The 20,610-nt window shown below is 31.2% G+C and overlaps 1 protein-coding gene and 1 long non-coding RNA gene across 2 annotated transcripts in view; both read right to left on the bottom strand.

Annotated features, from left to right (window-relative positions):
• The window catches only part of LOC130444344 (uncharacterized), a 58,629-nt gene that overhangs the window by 11,491 nt on the left and 26,528 nt on the right, over window positions 1–20,610 (bottom strand). The window lies entirely within an intron of this gene.
• Window positions 3,805–4,673, bottom strand: LOC130443726 (uncharacterized). Its single transcript, XR_008909874.1, has 2 exons — window positions 4,517–4,673; window positions 3,805–4,027 (listed from the first exon to the last, which is right to left on the bottom strand). It is a non-coding gene; the product is annotated as an uncharacterized LOC130443726 (long non-coding RNA).

The raw sequence follows: 20,610 nt of genomic DNA, 5'->3' as shown, positions 1-20,610 counted from the left end.
TCACAGGGTACTGTTAATAAGATCTCCAACATGTTTGAGAAACATAGTAAGTATAATATAGAAGTGGCCCGCCATATATTTTAGACGAAGATAGAAAGTTATGATTCTCAATAATCGCTTAGGTGGGAGAAGAAGGTATGACTTCAATGTCCCTACACATGAGATACCTTTGCATTCGAAAACATTTAAGTGGGGCTGAAGAAAAAGATTCTCTTTATTGACAACCAGCAACAAACGTAAATAAACTTCAAGTTTATCAGCTTTTATTCAAATTAAGTTATTGCTTGTACGGTAATATTTGGTTTCGTAGAGAAATAATGTACTTGATTTGGAATGAATAGAAAATTATTGATTCACAAATAATATTATTAAATTATACTACATATATTATTCAGTTTTCACAACTATCAACTAAACTGCTTACATTTTAATTGTTTTACCATTTGGCAAAATAACATTGAGATATAGCAAAGCTATGTTCAAATATATTTATATATAATTTAGTCATTTTTATTGTAATCCTGCAAAACGGTGATTTGTGAAAATAATAGTCAAACCTCATCCTTTCCGAACTTTAATTATTATGGTTTAACCGTAATTTTTAATAAACGCTGTTGTTTTTATCAAAATTGAATTTTAAAAATATGAATTGCAGTTAGTAATTTGTTATGATTGTAATTTATGAGTGAAAGGTGCACTACATTAATCATGATACTTTCTACAAAATTTTATTTATAAATATCCCGATGTATTTGCAGATACGCTAATTAATTTATCGTAACGTCAAAACAAAAATCTCAAAATATTTCTCGGAAATTCATCTAGACAGGAATAAAACGAAATTATAAACACGGAAACAATATACGATAACTTTTTCTAGAGGAGAAGGTTGACATAGATCCGAGGTTAATTTTTCAATATATAATAATAAATACACAATTCTATTATTAATTTTTATACAAAATTTCCGTTTAAAATGATTCAAAAACTTGTTAATAACATGTAATTTGAAAAAAATATTAAAGGATAACAGCGTTTAATATTTTTTCAAAATTTACTATTCCGCAATAATCATGTAACTATTACCTATGCGATTATTTTATCTTCCTGTTCATAACCTTTGCAATGTATCAATTACCTTCGTTTTATGAATACTTTTACTTTGTAATTAATCGTGAGATTATTCTTTCATTCGTTACCATAACGGCTTCTTGAAAGTACTCAAAAAGTAATTACAGAACATATTCTAACTTTTGAAATACTTGTATATATTCGTACATATTTATAGAAATAAATCGAGATTTTAGACAAAGTAGTGAAAGAATGTCCAAAAGGCCCACCTAAGTTATGATTTAGTGGTTCAAAAATATAACGTGGTAGACAAAAGTAAAAAAAAATAACATATGCATGCTACACACACTTTTATACATATTTTTACGGCATATATAAATTCTTTTATGCAAAAACAGCACAGTAAATATAAAACATAGGTTTCTTTAAAAATATTTTGGGCGACAAATTTGTCGTCGATGTGTCTGATTTTGGCGACATTTCTTGATGATTTGGCGACAATTGTTGCTATGTCGCCATGCTGGCGTGAACCCTACAGTGATTATAGAAAAAATACAGAGCAAAAACAATTTATTTAAAGGAGCCATTAACAAAACAATAATTAGAAAAACTATAACTGATGAAAATGTATTTGCAATACGCATACTGTTAATAATTTTATCATGATATTCTTCCACAATATTCAAGTAGGGTTTCATTGAGTTGGCATTGTTCTGACCCGTAATTTTTATAAGGTCTTGCTGTTGTACACCACTTCTGGCCAATCGACTAACCGCGGTCGATCTATTGCAGTGATTAGTAATTGTTTTATTAGTATTCAAGCCAATCGCTTCAGCAAATGGTTTTGTAACGATTTATTCTTAGGAATAATTTGTTGATTTTAATATTTGGGCCCATTTGGACATCAATTTTTTGAATAATCTAATGACAAACATTGCTATCGTCGTTTTCAATTAAAACTTTGCTTTCGGTATTCGCTCCATAGATAAAGGATAGTGGGATAGGAAACTGTTCACATTATATTTGAACATTGCGACTAGCGCCACCTTGCGGGTTTAGGAAACAGCAACGACTAAAGATTTGGCGGAATGTTTAAAATTTTCAGTTCAAATCAATGTTCAGGTTATTTGGATTACGAAAAGCAAAAATAAAATACTTTCCCTACAATATATTTTTATTAACACTAAGTATATAACTAGATAGGTACTTAAATTATATTCAAACATTTGAGATTTTTCATTTTTTTTTATTATTTTAATTGCTTTTCAAATTTTTGTGCAGCGTATATTTTCATCTTATCTGATGATTTTTCAACTTTTTGTTTCCCTTTCACAATCTTATTAATGTTTTTCAACCATACAAATAAATAAAATTTGGAAACATAATAAAGAAACGATTTGAACGTATCATGATCTTCACAACGAAAAATTGTTACAGCCATTAACGCAACAGTTAAAAACCATGTTGAAAAAGTTCTTAATCAATAAGCTTAAAATCACAAAAAAATTGCGGAATCCGAATAATGAGAGAATAACACAAAACTATAAACGCACAAATCAAACTATCCAATTTACTAAACACCAATAATAACCACAATAGTAATAACGAAATAATAAACTTGTTGCTGTACCTCTCAGCTGATATATCGATAAATAATTGTATACCATGCGCAATCGCGGAGCTGTGTTGCGCCCTCTGATGAATTTAGGAAATAAGAATATGTAGTGAACTTTCACGCTCATTAAAGTTACCAGAGCATGATTCGCTCCGAGTGTGACTGCAGCGCCACAGTGAATATGAACTACGGCAGGATGTCAAAGCATGTTTTATTACGTTTTTCAATAGTAAACAGAAAAATTTTGGAAAAAAAGTATGATAAATAGTAATGAATTAGTCGTCAAAAATAAATGTGACAATTTAATACTTACTACAATTTTATAATTATCTTGAGAAGCCAAAAACACAAGTATGTATAATGATAAAATATATAACAGAATGCAGTAAACATATATGAGGTTAAGTTGCTTTAAACTGTTTTTTCAATGGGATATGGAAATATTTGCTTAATTAATTGATTTTTATATTATTTTTAGTTAAACCAAAGAAATGGATATTATTATAGAAACAGGATTTCAGCCATCAAATAAAATTTCAACCAGAAACTATGACCAAGGGTAAAAATCTTGTTTTTACTGGACATGTGAGAGAAATTGAGGAACATCGACGAAACTTTGACATCTTTTTAATAAAGTCTCTGATAATTTAGATACTAGTAACAAAGAAGATGAAAGTACATCTGAAAAACGAAGCTTTACTGGAAATGATCTTGCAAATATTTTGATATAATAATTTATTTTTTATGATGTATAGTGGTGTAAAAGTCAATACAGTATTTTTATAATTAGTTACTGAAAAAGCAATAATTATCAAGTGACTAAAAACTAAAAAGTGTTATTGTGTGTTACAATAATGTATATTAAAAGAATTTTATTATCAGTTACTAATTTGTTAGTTATCAACAAGTTGTAGTATCAAAAGTTTCATGTATCAACATAATATAAATATATATTACAATAAGTTTAGTTATTAATTTTATTAAAAGCGTACAATAAATTTAAAATTTCTTACAAATTATCGTTTGTATTATCACAAGTACTTAATGAACAATTTTCATGAGTAATAAAATAGTTTTCATTTTCAGGATCTTTTTTATAAGAAATAATTTAAATCACCTTTTTGAGTACAGGGTTATATTCAACTCGATTTGTTACATAACCATTGTTCTTTGATTTGATACATAAAAATCAAGAAAGTAGCAGTTTCCCATCTTGTTATTTTTTCGAAACTTAATGTAGTCGAACATTTTTTCCTTTATAATATTTGTCTTGTAACAGCTCACTTGTTAGGTCAACATGGTTTTGACCTTAGTTCGTACTATCGTTTCTTCTCATGTTCCCTTAAAATTAACGCAGTCCGATTTAAATCTAATTGATACTTTCTATCATTGAACAAGTCTATAAATGATTTCATACAAATTTTTTACTGTAAACTGTATTTTTTGGTATGTTTTATTCTAAAGTTTTATCAATATTCTCAGTACTACAACCAAATCGTGACATTTCGAAATATTAAATATTTGAAACGTCAAAATCGTAATAAATCAACGTGATAAAGTGGAAAAAGCTCATGGAATCCGTTTACAGTTAAATGTACTGATTGGTTGTTTTCAATTTATTTATTGGTTTTCTACTGGAGCAAAAAAATTTCATTTTAACTATGTGATGATTTTATATTATTGAATTATCACGAATATTTGTCATTAATCCGATGAAAAACAAAGAAAAACTAGATTTTCTCAAACTAGTCACGAGTGTAATAAACAGTGAAAAACCAATTTCATCTGAAAAAATATTTTTACATGAATACTTGTAGATAATGTACTAACTTTAATACACAGAATTTATTCTGGCCAATTGAGCATCCTCTTCAAGGTTGAGTAGAGATAAATAAGAAAAAAATATTACTATTGACTTAACAAAAATGTGACGATCGTTACAATTGTGTTGATCGTCAGCAACAACAACCACATTGCCGCATTTATTGCAACCGACCGCTGTTATAACCTCAATTCTTCTTATACAATATCTTGAAATCTATTATTTTATGTCATTGCCATCATTACTTCCTCAAATTATTAAACTAATATTATAATCCTTATTTTTGCTGTCGGCAATGGATTTTAATAGATTTGGAAACATTTTGAAATAATCGTAAATGTATCTTGTTTACGTTATGGTTACATTAAGCTGACGTTAAAATTAGCTCGGGATGTAGTTACTTTCGTTACTTGGCAGTATGTAGTTATTTATAATTTAATAAAGTCGGGGTCAATAGTTTCTCCTATTAAATTTAATGTCTTTATTCCAATGAACGTTATAAATTTAAAATACGCCGATATTTCCTATATATATTTTTAGAAATATACATTAAAGAAATTTTTTCGAATCGATAATAATAATAATAATAAAATTTCTTTCTTTCCGACTAAGAATGATTTATGTAAGTTATCCGTAGTAGATATACTGAAAAGACCATAACTATCCATATCAAAATTAATCATTTATTGAGATCTCTTTGTGGTAGAGCGTTTTCGATCAAATATAGAAACACCCTGTATAACTATCCTCAATAAATTGATGAATTAATGCATCTAAATATTCTTGATTTTAGATGTCTTCCGTTTTAAAATTAATTTTTTTAATAAATTTGGAAACAAAATCAAAACATTATTAAGAAAACTAATTTTAAAACGGAAGACATCTAAAATCAAGAATATTTAGATGCATTAATGATATTTATCATCCTTTATACCTTTGTACCATTATATACAAATAACAAGAAAACCATTTTCCAAAAAAGTTTTTAAATTCCAAACTCCAAAATTGATAAATGTCTTCTTATGCGATTTTTCTCAATAAATAGAGTGAATCATAGAGAAGGTTCAAGTATATGATAATAAATGACATTAATTATTTTGAGTTCTAATATTTTTTATATTTACCTGAAGCTTGAACTTCCGCCAAATTAATTCTTATAAATCCTTTATTACTTACGAATGAATAAAAGTATGTATAAATAATTTTTGGCAGTAAATTTGGAATATTTTGAGTCATTTTAAATATATATTATAGAAGCCGTTGACACTGTACTAACGAGAAACTCCTTCGACATCATAACGTCACAAACATAGCGTTTCAAGAATTTTTCAATACACTGTCGTATCAAATATTAATGTAATTAAAAAAAAAAAAAGGTTTTCTGCTTATTACTGACAATGGAAAGTTTACATTTACTGACCCTTAACATCATAAAACATCAGAAGCCACGTTTAACTGCAAGAGATGTTTGCAGTAAGTTTAAAGAACATTCTTATAATCTAACTATATTTTGACAATTTCATTTTTATATTTATTTTTATTTGAAAGCGTCACTCAAATGCAAAAAATAAATCTACACTAAAATATTAGAAATCGGCACCAAGTAAACCATAATACATATTCATATGATGCAAACAAAAACAATTATTCAAATTAACAGTGTTAAATTTTTCGTAACGATTCCATTCCAGCAAGAATTTGGACACGAGCGCGTAGCGAGAGTAGCCGAAGCTGGAATGACCTTCTGTTACGAGTTTATACTATTTTCTCTACTTCGGCTTGTATTCACTTTATTTATTCATAGAAGAATTGTTAAAAATATACATTAGGGAAATTACATTACATTGACAACAGTCTTTTGAATTACACAGAATTTGAATAACACAAATTCTGTATCAAATAGATGTAATAATTTCAATATATTGAATCATCCATTCATTTATTTTGAGGTTAGGTCTTTCCAAGAAATATTTATTTTTCACTCTTTCCGGTTAACTATTGGATCTACATAATGTCCTTTTCAGAATCAGTTCTATATCGTTCTTTGGCTCTTCTGTAAAATTTTGTATTTGTTGTTTACGAGGTGCTAGAATTAAGCCGAAGATATGTAATACATATAATTAAGGACAAGTATTTGTTAATGTGGTCGAAGATAAAATATTGTATGATACTCGTGCTTGGAGTATTTTTGCACGCTTTTATCATAAATAACTATTGTGAGTTATATCCATAGATAGTTGAATTTATTTTCATTTGAAACATGCGTTTTCACTTAGATATAGTATATTTATTTATACATACTGTTTAATCATGGTAATTGTATTTCTATTTAGCATTGGAATTTAAAAATACCACCACGGAACACGTTAATAAGGATGTAGATATACAAAATGTACTATATTTATATAAATATAATTGTATAATTTACTATGAAGCTACTGACCTCTCTAATAGCTATTTTTGCCCGGATTTCAACCCACGAAAAACTTTGACTCTTCATAGGCGTTTCGCTCAGCCACTGAATAAAAAATATTTTTATCTGTACCTGAGGTGTATACTCCTTTATTTACATTAGAAGTACTATAGGAAAAATAATTACTTGATATTCGTGATTTTTTGAAAACATAAAAATATTAATATCAGACCATGGAAATAAATTCAATAATTAATATTTTTTGTTTTACTTACGTATCAAAATGTCTCAGTACTGAAGACAACTTTTAAAAAATATTAATAATAATTAGAAGAAGACACGTATAATAATAGAAACAAACTTGAAAAAATGCAAATAAATTAACAGGCTCTAAGAGTTAACCTCAATTTTTTGTTATTGATAGTAACTGATAGCAACTGATTAGATAGAAATGGAAGTGAAAAATAAATGTAGAGAAGAGTAAATTGAGAGAAAGATAAATATATATATATAGACAGTGATAAGATTAAAAAAGAATATAAGCTTAATTGAGGAAAATAATTCATAAAACTAGTTAAGAAGAATGAACAAACATTTAAAATGACGACAAACGTAGTGAAAATTGACAAGAATTGTAATAAAAATAAACAAAAAAAAGAAGAAGAGGATATTAAAAATTAATTAATGAAACATAGGAACGATGTTATCAACGGTATAAATGGGAAGCCAGGAAAGAGGATCAAAGAAAAAATTGAGCTGGTTTTATAATTTGGAAATAAAATGACAGGTGACTCGATGCACAAATAGGTGAACAAGATTGTAAACAAGAAGTGGCAGGCAAATTATTCCGACATAAAGAACTACATAAAAAGACACGGATAATTAGAGGCCAAAAAAAAAAAAAAAAAATCGAACAGCAACCCACGAAGAACATTCCGACACAAACCATTTCCTTGTAAAAGGAAAAATAAAACAAAATATAGTACATCACTAAAAGAAAATGAATGAAAGAAGCAAATGATAAAAAATTGGAAGAGGATGTTGAGGTAGTAAAAAAAGCTGATTAAAAGAAGCAGTGCGATGAAAAACATAGAAGAATAGTGGACAAAAATAAATGTTAATGCAGCAACATAAAAGAAATTAAATAAGGAGATAGGACAAAAAAAGTGGCGATGTACAATAAGACAATAAAACAAGAAGGCTGAGAAGTTTGAAAAGAATGGATTCCGTGAAAATGAAAACAAGCATTGATAGGACGTTACGCATACTATTAAGAGAAGATGAAGGAGACAAAGTAGTATAAGACAAGGTGGAGTGGGGAATAGAACAAAATGATCAAGTAACAACAACAGAAAATATCGCGTGAGCATAAAAGTAGCTGAGGAATATAAAAGTACCAGGACAGGATAAAATGAGTGAAGAATTATTAAAATGCGAAGGAGAATAAATACATGATGAGTTAATTGCTGATAAAAATATAGAAAGAAGAAAAGATGCCAATACAACAACAGATTAACTATTGCTGCCTTATACATGTTAACGAAGGTGATAGAAGAGAACCAGGAATGCATAGAAATTGAAATTTTATTCATATACTTTGACACCATTAAAAGAGAAGAGCTGAGTAAAGTTTTGAAATATATGATAATCCCACAAAAGTTGATGAAACTAAGAAAAAAGACCATGGAAAACTTAAGTAGGATGTGATGATGCACCCTCAGTAACAAAAAGACGTCATTGAGAGGGTGAATAAGCAATAATAATTTTTGTATGATTTTTCCATGGTCCATTTATTTTTTCTTATATATCTGCACCTCAAATTTCCGTTTCTTCAATATCAACATATTAATCAAAAACATTATTAATAATATTAGGTCGAAATTGTTAAAATCCGTTCCGCATCTACAACCGTAATATGTAATCTACGTATATTCAATGGAGAATGTTTAAAATTCACACTTATAGATATCTCAAAATGGAAAAATATATCGAAATGTGTTTTTTTCTATTATATTGCTTCTCGTCTTCTTTTATAAACCCCTATAAGAACTGCATAACTAGTAATTAACATTGTCTAGCGTGAATGTTAATCATTCACCAAGTATGTAAAAATCATTTAAGTAAAGGCGGAGTTTAAACTTTTTAAATGATTTTAAAAGTAATTTCCAACTTTTTATCGTGGTTACATTTGTTATAATTTTTTTCCTTTTAACAGTTCTTGATATATGACCCAGAGCCAATTATTCTTTGGACACCCCGCCTACATAAATATGATAATTTTATTTGTAACTTTTAAAAGTAAATTTTCTTTCACGTGTTCTTCACAATATTTATATATAATATTATTTTCAGTACACCAATGTAGTCCATGCAGTTGTCGAGTTGTAAAACAAGAGTTTAACGATTCCATAACATACAGTTTATGTAGACTATTAAAATAGATTAATTGTGTACATTACAAAATAGTATGCTGGCAGAAATATTGACTATTTGTACAAACTTCTAAATTGTCACGAAATATAACTATTTATTAACAAATACTCCCCAAATATTCACCCCAAACATTTCCATTGATATTCTTTTTTTAGCATTAATGCGAATGAATTTTTGTCTGAATATAGTTGATCTATTTTTTCTACCTGGATTTTGTAGAGGTTAAATTTTTTTTTATTAAAGTTTCATACTATGTTGTATGTGAATATGAATGTTGTATTCAATAAATATTTATGTAAAATTAGATTTCGTAGTTTTATTCTATGGTATTTGATATGTTAATTGAAAAAAGATGTCCAAAAAAAGTAAGTAGGGCAGAGTGGGGTCTTTTGACCTGCGAGGTCTAATGCTCCACGTACAGTGTCTGGCACAAGGTGGGGGTGATATAAAACCAAGCGGGAGGTTGAGGGATCCGCTACTGTTAGATAAGTCACCGGCCGTCGTCCATTTTAAGGGACAGCACGTGATATTGGAAGTTAAGTGCTAAAAGAGAAACACTAATATTATCCTTTGGTTATGGATTAAGTGTATTTCGATTTTAACAAGATTTTAATTTTAGGATGCGAAATTACACAAAACAGAGTATGCTAATATTAGTAAAGAATCAATAAAATAAGCTGTAGATGAAGTCCTTGAAGGTTTAAGTATCCGCAAAACTGCTAAAGATAACAATATAATTTGATTTATAACAAGCTGAGTACAGTTATAGACAAGTATCAATTCCGAGCTTCCAGAATATAAAACATCGACGAAATTAGTGTTCCAACAGGGTAACTTGAAACCGGGTAAAATAATAGCAGCCAAAGGAAAGCAAACTGCTGGTTCTGTTACGTCAGGAAAACTTGGAACTAATATAACAGTACATGCGGTCGTATCGGCAGCTAGAAACTCAGTTCCTTGTATATTTATATTTCCTCTGAAGATGTTTAAAGATTACCAATTATTGTGTTAAGAAAAATAATAAAAAGTTTAATAAGAAGTAGTAGAACTTCTGCCAGCTACTGTGTAGAGGTGATTATTTTTGTCTAGTGTGCGCTGGGTCTCGGTCAGTCAGTCTCCCAGGAAAAGAGTGAGTTGCATCGTATCTATTTGCCAAAATGGGTTCATGATAATTGCACTTCTGGTTTCGGTGCATTTTATGTTTGCACGAACTGTGACAGTAACTAAACTATTTAGGTTTATTTTCCCCAATACAAAATTTATGTTTGTTTTTGTTTCTATGTTTCATATGTTTTAATAACCCAGTGGTTCTGGTGATCCCATTGGGTGATTCAAAAAACCCCGTCTATGAGGTAATTAGCCTGTTTTAAGCAAAATGTAGTATAGGAAACACCGGAATTGTTGAAGTTTTTTCATCTCAATAAATAATCGACTGATTTAAAATGAACTTTTTCTAAATTATTCCTTCGTAAGCACCTTACATTGATTTAAACAGAATACGGATTAAGTGACCCCGCTCTGCCCCAGTATAAAAAATATCAGGTAACGTTATAGTAGCTCAATACCCTACCGAGGAAACAATTATCTTTCTAACCACAACAGCTGTGTGTATGGTATTACCAATAAAGACTAAAAAGCTAAAATAATCCATGCAACATCAGGAAGACGAGTAACCAAACTGACGTTTAAAATAACCATTACGAAAATTTAAATCTTGATATATAATATCAAGTTTATCATTTATTATAATAAGAGATATAAGGTAGTTCAAACAATCTATATTGTTAAGTTATCAATAAGCTTGAGATAGGTTGATTATTAATTTGTATAGAAAAGAATACCGAAAAAATCAATATCTGTTATAAATATGGCCGGTCGGTAGTGAGAGTAATAAACACGCGTGATCGGCTCATGGGATGCTAGTGGTACCTTTTATAACGATTCGTATTGGCTGAAGCAATGTCTGAGAAAGTCAAGTTTACACAGCTGCACGTTACATTGATTTATTATTATTATATTCTAAAAATTTTATATTAATAATTATTTTAAGCTTTTGTTTTATTATGTTATTTATTTACTTTGATAAAAATTAAACTACATTTCTAACATGCCCTATTATACAGTCAATAATAGGGCATGTTAAACATGTACTTTAATTTTTATTATTCTTTAATATGTGGTATTATAGTTATGTTATACATTGACTATCCTCTATTTTAAAATAAATTTTATTGTTAAAAGTGGCTGTGATATTCATAGAACTAAATTTAAACTGTCTATTTACGTTATTCAATCTGAAGAACAATCATTTCTAAACGCGTCATTGCTTTAATACTTTTAGAATTTTGACAAAATGCATCTGACGATACAAAGCATAATAAATATTTATTATTTATAAAAACTGGAGCGATTTTCCTCATTGCAACCAAGTTATTGTTTTAAAATTTAAAATTCAATTCAAATTTGCCACTAAATACCTTTTAGTGTTGTGTAAGGTGTGATACAGGCTTTCAATTTCTCTCTCACGCACTATGCACGTGATTACTCTCTGTAATGAGCGGCCCGATTGAAATCGGGGATCACGTAGAGTGTGAACTTTCTACTTCTTTGACCTTTTTAACTATTTTTCTTGATAAATTGCCTTCATTTTATATCTCTTTTTAAACTAATTTTATATTAAGAGATCTAGTATAAAGACATCAAGAAAAAAAATATTTATTTGATTCAATAAAAAATACAACAATCACCAAAGCCTCATACAACATCCTCGCAGATGACCAGTTTTCAATTTATGCGTATCAGCTGAAAAGTAGATGCCAAACGGCAGTTTATATCCCTGAATGTGGAGAAAATGTAACAAAATTTCGTTTTATTTATTAATTTGGTAAATATATTTTTGCCAGGTGATCAACCCAAGCGATAAATTATTTCTCATCATAACAATTTGTGTCACACATAGATTAACTCTGTGGTTACGTAGAATTGATTTTAAATGCGTTGTTAAGTATAAAGAAAGACCGGAAAGAGAAACACACCACCCAAACTAGAAATACCGTTTGATGGTATACAGACGCTACTAAAATATATACAACGGAGCTGGCGCTGGAGTATTTGGTGCTGGTACTTACAGAAAGAAATACTGATGGGTGGAAGTGAATATAGAAATCGACCCAAAGTGCCAAACCTTCATGCTTTAAACAAGTAACCGATAAGAGAATGTCTAGCAGAAACTGACGAGTGAAGATTCCGTAAATTGGAAGAAATGTTCTTCCATTGCATAAATGTAGAAGCGAAGATCTAATCTTTTTGATTGAGGTCAGCACGTATACTAATGTTTCTTATACAGGGTGCGGCAGCATAACTTCCTTTTTTAAAAAGTTCGCCATTTAGTCGGTAGATGTCGTAACGGAGTGCTAGTGGTCTCGTTCGAGAGGGGGGACTATAAAGTTTTGTCCCGGCACAGTTCAGTCGCCATCATGCGTTGGAACAGTGAGGAGCGTGCGTTTGCCGTTGAGGTTTACTTTTCGAGCAGATGTTCTGTGATCGCAACCCAGCGCGCCTTTCGGAATCGCTTTAATTTAGCCCCCTTGGCCCCTGTCCCGGACCGGAAATCAATTGTTACGTGGGTCACTACGTTCAGACAAACTGCAAGTGTGACAAGACGAAGAACTGGAGTCTCTCGGCCCATTAGATCACCGGAGAACATTGAGTTAGTTAGAACTTCAGTGTTGCGATCACCACGGCGTTCTGCGCGCAAACATGCGTCTGCCCTTGGACTTTCCGATCGTTCTGTGAGGAGAATACTTCATGATGATCTTCATTTTCATCCATACAAGATGGCAATTGTGCAGGAACTTTCTGAACGTGACTTCAATTCTCGGAGGAACGCGTGTGAGGTTTTTCTGGAAGTCGTTCCTGAGGACGCTATTGTTTTTTTTTAGTGATGAAGCCCATTTTCATTTGTGTGGATCCGTAAACAAACAAAACATGCGCTACTGGGCTGATACCAATCCTCGACAATTGCATCAACGGCCTTTGCATTCACCTAAAGTCACAGTGTGGTGTGAAATTTACTCACGTGGAATTATTGGTCCCTGGTTCTTTGAGGAAAATGAAGTCACAGTGACAGTGAATTCGCACCGGTATGTAAACATGTTACAGGAATTTTTTTTCCCACGGCTAGATGAGTTGGACTTAGGGGACACTTGGTTCCAACAAGACGGAGCAACGGCACACACTTCAAGAACATCGATGGCTGTTTTGAGGGAACACTTCCCAGAGCGCCTTATCTCAATTAGGGGCGATTTGGAGTGGCCAGCCCGCTCTCCCGATTTGACCCCTTGTGATTATTTCCTATGGGGTTTTTTGAAATCCCGTGTGTATGTGAACCGTCCAAGGACCCTACAAGATTTGAAGACGAACATCCAGGAAGAAATTGCCAACATAACGCCTGCTATGCTGGCAAGAGTCATGACAAACGCCAGAAATCGGTTTACTCAGTGTATGGAGAATGGGGGACGTCACCTAACTGATTTGATCTTCAAAACTCAGTAAAACAAAACTTTATGTATGTGCCTTTATTATAAAAAACGAATAAAAATTTTCTGATTCCTACAATAAGTTTTATTAACTTTTGAAAAAAGGAAGTTATGCTGCCGCACCCTGTACATATATAAATATATATTTATTCAATTTATTCATTCCATATACATTTATTATAACTAATTGACGAAATATTTTACATTAAACTTTTTACAATAGTCAATAATCTCGATAATTCATATTGGGTTGATTATCTAATTTTATGTGTTGTTTTCAAATATATATTTATATGAACTACATCGGTAATTATTAAAATATTTAATAAATACAAATTGCACATGCTCATACATATAATACATGAATTATAACGTACCTTGCAACCACGTGTTTGTTAGATGTTCCGGCAATATCATCTACACCTCTTTCTGCCGTAGTTATTTGAAAATATGTTCAGTTCACTTTAGCGGAACACAATGATAAAAATTAAAACGTCGCAATAACAATATTAATTATTGACATTTATAATAAAAACAGCATTATAAGTATGTCGACACTGATAAATTAGAAAGTTGCGCATCATAGGGTGCGCACCAAAAACGTAACGAGGTCATTCATCGATAGATTTTACTCCTCACATTTTTCTCATACCGGGCCCCTTTTATATGCAAATCGATTCTTAAGGAGTAAACTCCAAAAAGACCGTAAATAATTTAAGTAAAATTTATAATTCTATTTTGTAAATTCTAATAAAACTACAAATAATTCAATTGATTAATGCTACGTATTTAAGATGAAAGGACTAAGGAAAAATTTATTTTTTCTTATTAGAAAAAAGTTCTATTTTGATTTTATTCTTATTTTGATATTCATTATGTAGGTGATCTATTGATCAATATAAATACGCAAATTGTCAATGTCAATATAATATCTTGATCAGGGCCGGATTAAGATTTATAAGGCCCGGGGCTAAAATAATGACGGAGCTCTCGTAAGGAATTCGGAAACCCGGAAAAATTCACAAAATAATATCAATACGTTAGATTTGTGGTGTCAACACGTCAAAAAATACAGAATGATTTCCAAATGATGGGGCCCTCTTGGATCTCGGGCTCCTAGCTTAATCCGGCCCTGATCTTGATAAAGATATCGAAACGTCAAAATTTATCTTCCTTTTAAAAATTACCGTTACACTACTTTACGTTTAGGTTGCTATTGTAAATTTGGTCGTGCAGAAACCGATATACTTACGATATTGTCAAGAAACTAATTGTATAACAAGTTTTTTAATGATATAACTTGTCGTTAATCAAATACTAGTAAAAAGGATATTGTATATACTGCATAAGTCGATTTCCATGATACATATTCTTTAGAATATAATCCTTTTTACAATCCTTTTTGTCCGTTATCGATATCATTGTCTAATCTTTGAATCAAGGAATTTATAGAAACTACACTTGTGTTGCATGACAACATTCAATCATTTATTATATTTACAATGGTATTATTAAGAGCAGTTATAATAAATAAACTATGTTGTTGTATTAACTTGCAAACATTAGATTCCGTGATAAAATCTGGGCCGTATGCACATGTACAAGGTGATCCAGAATTATTTATAAGAGTAGATAGTATGTTTAATAATAACTTTGAATGAATCGGAAGTATACCGATTTTGTGAATGATTATAAGATATTAATATATAAATTCAAGGTGGTTCGCATTATAAGACAAGTATTTTATGTATTAAAAAAAGGAAACATTATTAATAGACGACAAATAATGATTAAAGTTTTACATCAATTTCTATCATGATCCTCTTGATTTATCGCATGAATCGCAATAAAATACAGGTAATAAGTGCATAAATATATATAGTTTATGTATTAAAACTACTTTTTTGAATTTGTTTAATATCGGAGCTCGAATTTTTTTGCAGATTCTGGATTTGTTTTTGATCGAATGAATTTGAAAGTCCAACATGGAATAATAATTATAATGAAATATATAAAAAAGATCAAATATTGATTTTGCTGACAAAATGTTGGCATTTTGAATACGTTCAAATTCGTTATACTTCATAAAATGTGATACATTTGAAAAACTTCTTTCGAAAATGTTTAAAAAGGTTACTAAACTATCATTTTTAGATCTGCACTTTTAGATACATATTAGAATCCAATCATTATTCTTTATTCTCTATAACAAATACTACACCCTCCCACCCCATTAATGTGTGGTGTAATATATGGATTAGAAATAGACCTCGCCTTCCAAAAATGTTTTTTATTCAACGGTGACACCCAAATTGTAGAGCTCGTACTAAAAATCCTTTGGCAGGCATTGGAAAACAATATTTTGAATCCTAGCACTCTACATAATGCAATATATTCAATATTGGACTCAACATCAGTTCTAGAAGTTATTGCATATAATTTTACACTCAGTATTAACGAATATGACATCTCTTACAAACTCGAAAAAAGCGATATGGTTAAATATGATTAGCTCAGGAAAAATGCCAAATTTAAAAATAAAACTTGAGCATTTCTTTTCTTTTGTTTGTTTCATTACTGTGGATAAGTGCTAGATATTTCACCTAAATTAATTTTAGCTTTGAATGTGTATTTTTAACGTAGGTAGTCGTATTATTTTAAATACGAAATTAAATGGCACTGTTAGAGCACTTTTTTAAGTCTAGAGTGCGTCCTCCAGTTTCAAAGCTCTAATATATACATATATATATATATATATATATATATATATATATATATATATATATATATATATATATACAGGGTGCGGCAGCATAACTTCCTTTTTTCAAAAGTTAATAAAACTTATTGTAGGAATCAGAAAATTTTTATTCGTTTTTTATAATACAGGCACATACATAAAGTTTTGTTTTACTGAGTTTTGAAGATCAAATCAGTTAGGTGACGTCCCCCATTCTCCATACACTGAGTAAACCGATTTCTGGCGTTTGTCATGACTCTTGCCAGCATAGCAGGCGTTATGTTGGCAATTTCTTCCTGGATGTTCGTCTTCAAATCTTGTAGGGTCCTTGAACGGTTCACATACACACGGGATTTCAAAAAACCCCATAGGAAATAATCACAAGGGGTCAAATCGGGAGAGCGGGCTGGCCACTCCAAATCGCCCCTAATTGAGATAAGGCGCTCTGGAAGGTGTTCCCTCAAAACAGCCATCGATGTTCTTGAAGTGTGTGCCGTTGCTCCGTCTTGTTGGAACCAAGTGTCCCCTAAGTCCAACTCATCTAGCCGTGGGAAAAAAAATTCCTGTAACATGTTTACATACCGGTGCGAATTCACTGTCACTGTGACTTCATTTTCCTCAAAGAACCAGGGACCAATAATTCCACGTGAGTAAATTGCAGACCACACTGTGACTTTAGGTGAATGCAAAGGCCGTTGATGCAATTGTCGAGGATTGGTATCAGCCCAGTAGCGCATGTTTTGTTTGTTTACGGATCCACACAAATGAAAATGGGCTTCATCACTAAAAAAAAACAATAGCGTCCTCAGGAACGACTTCCAGAAAAACCTCACACGCGTTCCTCCGAGAATTGAAGTCACGTTCAGAAAGTTCCTGCACAATTGCCATCTTGTATGGATGAAAATGAAGATCATCATGAAGTATTCTCCTCACAGAACGATCGGAAAGTCCAAGGGCAGACGCATGTTTGCGCGCAGAACGCCGTGGTGATCGCAACACTGAAGTTCTAACTAACTCAATGTTCTCCGGTGATCTAATGGGCCGAGGGACTCCAGTTCTTCGTCTTGTCACACTTGCAGTTTGTCTGAACGTAGTGACCCACGTAACAATTGATTTCCGGTCCGGGACAGGGGCCAAGGGGGCTAAATTAAAGCGATTCCGAAAGGCGCGCTAGGTTGCGATCACATAACATCCGCTCGAAAAGTAAACCTCAACGGCAAACGCACGCTCCTCACTGTTCCAACGCATGATGGCGACTGAACTGTGCCGGGACAAAACTTTATAGTCCCCCCTCTCGAACGAGACGTTACGACATCTACCGACTAAATGGCGAACTTTTTAAAAAAGGAAGTTATGCTGCCGCACCCTGTATATTATTTTCATTAATTAACAAATTTACTCTTTTATACAGTATTAATCTTTTTTAAGTTAAATAAACTCTTTTTGCGGTTGGTTAGACTATCGAACTTGAGGAGTAAACTCCAGTCGTGCGTCGGAGCTGACACACACACACACACACACACACAATTTTTTATCACTTATAGACTTTTATCATTATAAATTCTTATAGATGTGAACCATTTCTAAAAATTCTTTTTTTCGTGTATTAGATTCCGTTCCAAGAATTTTTGAATCTTTATACTTGAATTTATGTTTTTTTTTTGATATTTCACGGTTCGTTAATGCAGTTCTATTTTATTTATCGTATTGATAACCTCTTAGTCTATTTTCTAAATACTGAGATGTTTGCCCTATGTAGACAACGTCATAATTAGTACAAGACACTTGACATATGACATTACTTCTTTTATTTTTTGGTGTTTTAGTCCTTGTCCTTGCAAATATGGTAAGGAAAATGTTTTATGTTTTGATGTTTCGTTTCAGTTTTGTTTTTAAATAGATTGTAGTATCTTTTAATCCTTTTCTTGAATATTTTGCTTATATTCATTAATTTCTTTGGATTGGATCCGATTGGATAGATCTTGAAATTTACTTGTTCGTAACGTAAAATGTAATGAGGGTCAATGAACTAGATCGTCTTGGTAGCATCCTTATCTTGAACAAAAGTCTTCTTTCATAATTTAATACATGAATAATACATCTAAATCAAGCGATTTAGTTTATGCAGGTTACTATTCAGATTTTACCGTTCTATCTATCCTGATTTCTCTATCGACCTATTTGGAAATATGATGTCCAGGTATTGCAGGAAATTACGTTAGTAATAAAGGTATGTTCCATTTCACTGGAAGCATATGGTACCTGCCAGGACTGCCTTTATCGAGGTATGAATTGTGAATTTTGAGGTACTGCGAAATAATTATCTTCGTTAAAATGTCCTTGAGAACAAAGAAGGAATGATTTTTGCTTTATCTCTGTAATTATAATTATTTGTAAAACGGTTATCTCACATTTCGGCTATTTTCTTGAGTTGAGTTTGACAAAATTTGAATGGAGATTCGGCACTGCTAACTTCTAATGACAACCGATATTTAAAAAACAATTTACAAAGACGTTTTGAACGAACATTACCTCAGAAATTGTTTAATGTATTTTTAATGGAAATATAAGTACTGAGTATTTGATAGGGTGGTACAAATATCAGCTGGAATTTGTTAATAAACGCACGAAACATTCAGTGTAAAATTGGCTGCACTGAATATTAGACTGGACTGTTGCAATGCAATATTATTTTTTTTTTTGTCTAAAGCTAATGTAAAATTGGCAGAAATTTATCGAAAACTACTCGAGGAATTCAAGGATAAGTGTCGTTCCAAGACTTGAGCGTATGACTGGTGTTCCACTTTCCGTTAAGGCCGAAAAACGGTGACAAACGTGCCAAAAGCGCGGCGCCCTATAACAAGTGTTACCGATGAGAACGTTTGCACTGTTGAAAACTCATCGAAAACTAAATTCCATTTGGATTATAACGAATGGGATGAAAAGAAACAGTTAAATAAATCTAGTGTCTAGTTAGTCCGTTCTCACTAAACATGGAGGCAAATAAACCATAACTTCTTAAAATAGATAAATGTATTTAATGATTAAATCACATAAGTCTTTTCAATATAAAAAAATTAACTTCGCGCCAGCATCTAGTGGTCTTTGAGCAGCGACCCTGAAGTGAAGATGTACAGAAGATACATACGGAGAATCAAATGGAAAATAATAATAGTCGCGCGTAAAGCGACCTTGTCGTTGGGTGAACGACCTCGTCAACTTTGTCATTTTAGAGGAATCGAGAAAGAAAATGTGGGTTGTGCACTATCTGGTTTTCGCTATTTAATGTTTTTAAAATGTATTTTATGAAACAGGGCTTATCGAATATTTTTAATTTCATATATTAAATCTGTGGTGTGTGAAATATTTCACTTTATAATTAAATTTACATTTTTTTGCTATTTCATCGATCTTTAATACAGTTTTATTTTTTTTATCGTATCGATGACCTTTTAGTCTGTATTCAAAATTCAAAATATCGAATTGATGGGTCATCCGTCGTTGTTTGATACCCAATGATTTCTTCTTATTCCTGCAGATCAAAAATAAATTGCGAGGTCGACAGTTTTCTACCTCTGAAGAAGCGGTTGATGCGGAAAATCACATGTTTTGAATGGAAAAATGGTTAAACAATTGCTTCAAATGCATCCAAAAATGTATTGATCTCAATGGAGAATATTTTGGAGAACAATAAAGTTGTATCTAATTATAAATATGTGTTTTTATTTGTCTACCTCAAAACTTAAGTAGCAGCCCTCGTGAGAGCTTTCCGTCAAGAATAATTTTTCAGTTTTCCTTTGAGCGAACCGACTTATACAAGTTTGAAGGAAAACCATATGTCGGGACAGAAAAAAAAATATCGACAAACGGCCCTCACTATTTTAATGTTAATTTAATTTATTTTTAAAGGACCTAAACAAATTTTTCTGCTTCTTTTTAAATTTTTCTAGCGAAATCCCAATATCTTAGATATATGAA

The sequence above is a fragment of the Diorhabda sublineata genome, chromosome 5 (assembly GCF_026230105.1).
Source record: "Diorhabda sublineata isolate icDioSubl1.1 chromosome 5, icDioSubl1.1, whole genome shotgun sequence".
Lineage (NCBI taxonomy): Eukaryota > Metazoa > Arthropoda > Insecta > Coleoptera > Chrysomelidae > Diorhabda > Diorhabda sublineata.
This window is presented reverse-complemented; position numbering and strand designations above follow the sequence as displayed.